Source organism: Pseudophryne corroboree, chromosome 11 (genome assembly GCF_028390025.1).
Source record: "Pseudophryne corroboree isolate aPseCor3 chromosome 11, aPseCor3.hap2, whole genome shotgun sequence".
Classification (NCBI taxonomy): Eukaryota; Metazoa; Chordata; class Amphibia; order Anura; family Myobatrachidae; genus Pseudophryne; species Pseudophryne corroboree.
The window spans coordinates 126,347,060-126,353,863 of NC_086454.1; positions in this window are offsets into that span (position 1 = coordinate 126,347,060).

A 6,804-nucleotide genomic window follows, 5' to 3' on the forward strand; every position below is an offset into this window, starting at 1 on the left:
GCATCCTTGAACTCCTCGGAAACTCCTCAGAAGGGACGGGGCCTGTGGCGTCTGAACTCTGAACTTCTAAAGGAGGATGAGATCAGACAGTCTTTCAGGGACTTCTTTCAATCTCAGGAGTCACTTTTGGAGGCAGGCTGGAGTAGGTCTGAGTGGTGGGAGGTATGCAAGAAGAGGGCTCGCAGCTTTTTCCGCAACCTCGTAGCCAAGAGAAACTTGTTAAAAAGGAATGTCTACCATGCCTTGAGAAAGAAACTGGATTTCTTAATTTCTGAGCAGGGGGATAGTGGGGAGATCTCCCGAGTAAAGGCCCAGATGAAAGAGTATCAGTATGACCGGTATGCGTCCTTGGTTCTGGAAAGGGATTATGGTAAATTCTACTCGCCTGATCCCTACCAGAACTGCAGGAACTCGGTTAACTGTAAGGAGGTGAGGGGGTTGCGTGATGACCGGGGTGTCCTTCGTGAGGATAAGGAAGGCATTCTGGAAGTTGTGCGAACCTTTTACTCCGACCTTTTATCTGAGAAACTGCTTATCAGAGAGAGGATGGAACGGTTTCTGAGGGAGACTCCAGGTCTCGAGAATTTTGGCAGTTCTCTTGATTCCCTGGGAGATTTGATAACAGTGGACGAGGTTAGGAAGGCCATAGACTCCCTGTCTATGAAGAAGTCCCCAGGACCGGATGGGTTAACCTCCGAGTTTTATAAGATCTTTGGTAACCTCCTGGCCCCGCGTCTTATGGAAGTATTTAATGAAAGCCTGGGTGAGGGTTTGCTCCCTCCTTCCATGAGATTGTCTGCCCTTATCTTGCTCTCTAAGGGGAAAGATCTGTCTCGTATTGAGAATTGGCGCCCCATCGCCCTTCTTAATACGGATCGTAAGATTCTGGCAAAGGTACTCTTCAATAGACTGATGGAAGTTTCCGGGTCTCTGCTTTCTCCCTCCCAGCACTGTACTGTGAAGGGCCGGAGCACCTTTAGTGCCGTCCTTGGCATCCGGGAGGCTGTGGAACGGTGCCGTGCTGAAAGATGGGGAAAGTATCTGCTGGCATTGGATCAGTCAAAGGCGTTTGATAGGGTTAATCATGAGTACCTGTGGGCTTTGCTTGAACGGTATGGCCTCCCAGTGAGGGTGGTTAATTGGCTGCGTGTCATCTATAGGCAAGCCGAGAGCTTCCCTCTGATAAATGGTTGGGTGGGCCCTACTTTTTCGGTGGATTCGGGTGTCAGGCAGGGTTGTCCCCTGAGCCCCCTCCTATATGTCTTTGCTATCGACCCCTTCGTCAGAAGGCTGGAGGGTGGCATTGTGAGAGGGGTCCGTCTGAGCCAGGATTTTTCACTGGAAGTGGTGGCTTACGCGGACGATGTCACAGTTGTCTTGTCGGATCCGTCTGAGGCGGATGCTGTGATGTCGTCTGTCCGGGAATACTCGGATGCTTCGGGTTCCCTGGTCAATCAGGATAAGAGTGAGGTTTTCTGGATGGGGGAGGAGGGTCAAGAATTTGACCTTCCGGATGGCCTCCCCCGGGCGAGCCAGGAGATCAAAGTTTTAGGCATCAGATTTGGCCCCTGCGATTATGCCACTCAAAATTGGGATCTTAGACTGGATGAGGCCGGCCGGAAGGTAGAGCAATGGAAGAGATGGAAGCTGTCTCTTAGGGAAAGGGTTGACTTGATCAAAACTTTTCTGATTCCGGTCTTTTTGTATGTCAGCTACGTGTGCCTCTTGCCAGAGTCTAGATGGACCAAGATTTATGTTCTGTTTTTCCAGATGCTCTGGGGAAACAGGATGAATCTGATTAAGAGGACTGTCACCTACAGATCGAGGAGGGAAGGAGGCCTGGGAATGGTCAACCCAGTGCTATTCTTTTTGTTGACCTTTCTTAAGTTGCATCTGGAAAGTCTCCAGTTGGAGACTCCTCCTCGATGAGTAGAGGGTTTTAGAGCCTGGATGTTTCCCTTCCTCAACGCTTGGCTAGAGGGAGGGAGTGTAAAGAGTTTGAGAGTCAGGCATGGATACCTCCCGGCCTACGTGGCTCCTAGCTTGAAGGTGACAAGGCGATGGTGCCTGGAAGTGGGGGAGGTCAAAAACTTCTCTAGAAGGGAGCTGGAGAGGAGAATTTTGCGGTCTCATTTCTGGGAACCGTTGGTACTGAAAGACTGCCCGGGTAGTTTGTCTTCAGATGGGCTGGCTCTGGTTAACTCTCAGAGAATCCCACTGAAGTTTCGTGACATTGCCTGGCTCTCCTTTCACGGAAGGCTCTACGTGAGAGGAAACTTGAAGTACAGAAATGCTGATGATCGTGGCTGCCCACGGGAGGAGTGTCCGGGGGAGGAGGAGACAATGGACCATTTCTTGCTCAGGTGTCCTTTCAATGTGGAGGTTTATAGGAGAGTGTCCAGAGCCTTGGGCATCCCGGGCCTTTCGAGTCTTAGTTACCCTGAGTGGGTTTACGGGGCGTTCAAGAGAGTGGGTCACTTTGATTTAACCACTCTGTTTTTAGTTAGTGTAGTGATTAGGTACTTCACGTGGAATGCACGGTGTCAGGTATCAATCAGACAAAAAGTCCTCCCTTGTGAAGTGGTGGCGGGTGATATTCTTCACGAGGTGTGGAAGATAAGGGATTTGGAGAAGCGCCGGATGGATGCCGTGGGGTGGTCTAGGTTGTGGCGGCACCTTAAACCCCCTTGAGTGGGTGGTTGAAGTCCGGTGTCTTTTCCAACTATGGCTTTTCTGTCCTTCACGACCCCCCGTAGATTTTGTGATCTAATTTGTTTTTTGAAATATGGGTTACGTATATCTGAGAAGCTTTTTCACTTCTTCTTAGCTTACATTGTAAATACTTGTGATAGAATTTGTTAAAGTTTGTTTTGGTGATGGCCTCATTTTTGTTTTTAATTTAGCCTCTAATTGAAAGGACTTTGGGAGGCTTTTCCTATATAGACTGTGAGTATATGGACTTATTTCACCCAAGATGGGGCTGTTTTTGTTTTTTGTACAGGCTGGTTTTTGTATAGTTTGGTTTTGTATATATTTGTACAGCTTTGTTGTGAGTTTTTCAATAAAAATATTTCCAGCTCCAATAGCGTATATTAAAGTTGCCGCAGTTCAAAAGCTCGTAGTTGGATCTCGGGATCGAGCTGGCGGTCCGCCGAAAGGCGAGCTACCGCCTGTCCCAGCCCCTGCCTCTCGGCGCCTCCCCGATGCTCTTGACTGAGTGTCCCGGGGGCCCGAAGCGTTTACTTTAAAAAAATTAGAGTGTTCAAAGCAGGCCCGGTCGCCTGGATACTTCAGCTAGGAATAATGGAATAGGACTCCGGTCTCCTATTTTGTTGGTTTTCGGAACTGGGGCCATGATTGAGAGGGACGGCCGGGGGCATCCGTATTGTGCCGCTAGAGGTGAAATTCTTGGACCGGCGCAAGACGAACCGGAGCGAAAGCATTTGCCAAGAATGTTTTCATTAATCAAGAACGAAAGTCGGAGGTTCGAAGATGATCAGATACCGTCTGTCACGATCCGGGTATCTGGACGCCATTACTTACCCTTCAGATGCCTCCTAAGGCTGGCTCAGCGTTCCAGGACCGGATCCCATCTGTTATACTGATATCCACATTCCTGCCTCCTCTCCTGTCACTCTGAGACGCGGTCACCGCAGCGCCATGTTACATCCGGAATGGCGTCTCCCGCGGCCTCCGCCGCTGTCCCTGAGTTTCTGCATGCAGAGTGTCAGAGTGGCTATTACGTCAGCCACGGCCTCCGCTGTGCCCGCGTGGTTTAGATGTGCACTTATCAGTCTGGCGTCTCCTGTGGCCGGCGCCGCCATTGCTGTTTTAATTCCCACATGGATTACAAACCAAACTTCCCTCCAAGTGTCTGCATGGGCGCAGCCATCTTGGATTCTGTCATCTGTTCATTTCCACCAATCTGCTGTCTGCATTGTTAATCTGCATAATTGCCTAGCCAATCCCTTCCTTGCTGCAGGTATAAATATTCTGTGCCTGAGCAAGGAAGGCGTCAGTGCTTTGGTTGTCAAACCTAGTTCCAGTTTGTCTCTCTCCTGTGGTTGTTTTCCAGGTTCCAGTTCCTATCTCCACACTTCCACTAAAGAGACCCGCACTAGCATTCCACCTGCGGTGTAGCCTGACTCTCCTATCCATTTGGATTCATCTGCTTCCAGCTACAGATCCACCTGCTTTCAGCATCCAGCTTCCAGCGGAGGTCAGCTCTTCTTAAAGTGCCGGTACCCTTTTCTGCAGATTATCATTTATCACCGGCATTATTATTTCACCGCTCTCAAGCTCCAAACATCACTTCATATTTCATCGCTCTCAAGCTACATTTATCATTTAACTGGTTCCAGCCAGTATCTATTGCAAATTAGAGAACTGCGTCTTTGAAGTCAAGTCCATTCCGTTTCTAGGTTACATTGTGTCCGGTTCCGGACTAGAGATGTATCCTGAGAAACTTTAAGCAATCCAGAATTGGCCGATACCCTTAACACTCAAAGGGGTCCAGAGGTTCTTAAGGTTCGCCAATTATTACAGAAAGTTTATACAAGACTTTTCCACCATTGTGGCGCCTATTACTGCTTTAACTAAGAAGGGTGCTAACCCGTCCAAGTGGTCTGAAGAAGCTACGCAAGCTTTTCATCTCTTAAAACAACGGTTCATCTCTGCACCAGTTCTGAAACAGCCCGACATCGACTCTCCTTTCATCTTAGAGGTGGATGCCTCCTCCGTTGGAGTAGGAGCGGTGTTATCTCAGAGGGCTAAAGATGGCCATTTACATCCTTGCAGTTTCTTCTCTCGGAAGTTCTCCCCAGCGGAGCGCAACTATGCCATTGGCGACCAGGAGTTGCTAGCCATCAAGCTCGCTCTAGAGGAGTGGAGATATCTGTTGGAGGGAGCTTCTCATTCAATCACCATACTTACAGACCACAAGAACCTTTTATATCTGAAAGGCGCACAATGTCTCAACCCTCGTCAGGCCAGATGGGCACTTTTCTTTTCCAGGTTCGACTTTAAACTCCAGTTCTGTCTGGGCTCTCAGAATCGCAAGGCCGATGCCCTTTCCCGCTCATGGGAGCAAGAAAATGAGTCAGAGTCTTCAGACAAGCATCCTATTATCAATCCGTTGGCATTCTCCACGGTAGGGATGGACTCTACGCCCCCACTAGGGAAAAGTTTTGTGAAGCCGGTACTGAGGAAGAAGCTCATGCATTGGGCCCATGCTTCCCGTTTTGCCGGACATACAGGTATCCAAAAAACCCTGGAGTTTATCTCTAGGTCCTATTGGTGGCCAACTCTGAGAAAGGACGTCATGGAGTTTATTGCATCTTACTCAAAGTGTGCCCAACATAAAGTCTCCCGCCAGTCGCCTGCGGGGCAACTGGTTCCACTATCCATTCCCCGTCGACCATGGACCCATTTGTCGATGGATTTCATTACAGACTTACCCATGTGCAACAAGTTCAATACCATCTGGGTGGTAGTTGACCGGTTCACCAAGATGGCACACTTCATTCCTCTCACCGGTCTTCCGTCAGCTTCCAAGTTGGCTCAAGTGTTCATACAAGAGATCTTCCGACTCCACGGTCTGCCTGAAGAAATTATCTCAGATCGAGGAGTTCAATTCACAGCCAAATTCTGGCGAAGTTTATGTCAAGTCCTCCAAGTCAAACTAAAGTTTTCCACGGCTTACCATCCTCAGACCAATGGTCAAACTGAGAGGGTGAATCAGGACTTGGAGGCCTTCCTCCGCATCTATGTGTCTTCCTCTCAAGATGACTGGGTTCAGTTACTTCCCTGGGCCGAGTTCTGTCATAACAATCAGTATCATTCCTCATCTTCTTCAACACCATTCTTCACCAACTTTGGATTCCACCCTAAAGTCCCTGAATTCCAACCGCTCCCAGCAACTTCTGTTCCAGCAGTGGATATCACCTTGCATCAGTTTGCAAACAACTGGAAGAGTGTACGAGCAGCTCTGCTCAAGGCATCGTTCAGGTATAAGAAGTTTGCGGACAAGAAGCGTAGAGCGGTTCCTGCTCTCAAGGTGGGTGATCGGGTATGGTTATCCACGAAGAATTTGTGGTTAAGAGTCCCCAGTATGAAGTTTGCACCTCGCTACATTGGTCCTTTCAAAATTGAGCAAGTCATCAATCCTGTTGCTTACAGACTTCAGTTACCTCCCTTCTTAAAAATACCCAGGACATTCCATGTTTCCCTGTTGAAACCGCTGATCCTGAATCGGTTTCATTCCTCACTTCCTCCAACTCCGAAAGTCCAAACTCAACGAGGTGTTGAGTATGAAGTGGCCAAGATCCTGGACTCACGTCACCGTTACGGTCAACTACAGTATCTTATTGACTGGAAGGGTTACGGCCCTGAGGAACGCTCATGGACCAATGCTTCTGATGTCCATGCTCCTGCCTTGGTCCGGAGATTCCATTCCAAGTTTCCTCAAAAGCCAAAGAAGTGTCCTGGGGCCACTCCTAAAGGGGGGGGGGTGCTGTCACGATCCGGGTATCTGGACGCCATTACTTACCCTTCAGATGCCTCCTAAGGCTGGCTCAGCGTTCCAGGACCGGATCCCATCTGTTATACTGATATCCACATTCCTGCCTCCTCTCCTGTCACTCTGAGACGCGGTCACCGCGGCGCCATGCTACATCCGGAATGGCGTCTCCCGCGGCCTCCGCCGCTGTCCCTGAGTTTCTGCATGCAGAGTGTCAGAGTGGCTATTACGTCAGCCACGGCCTCCGCTGTGCCCGCGTGGTTTAGATGTGCACTTATCAGTCTGGC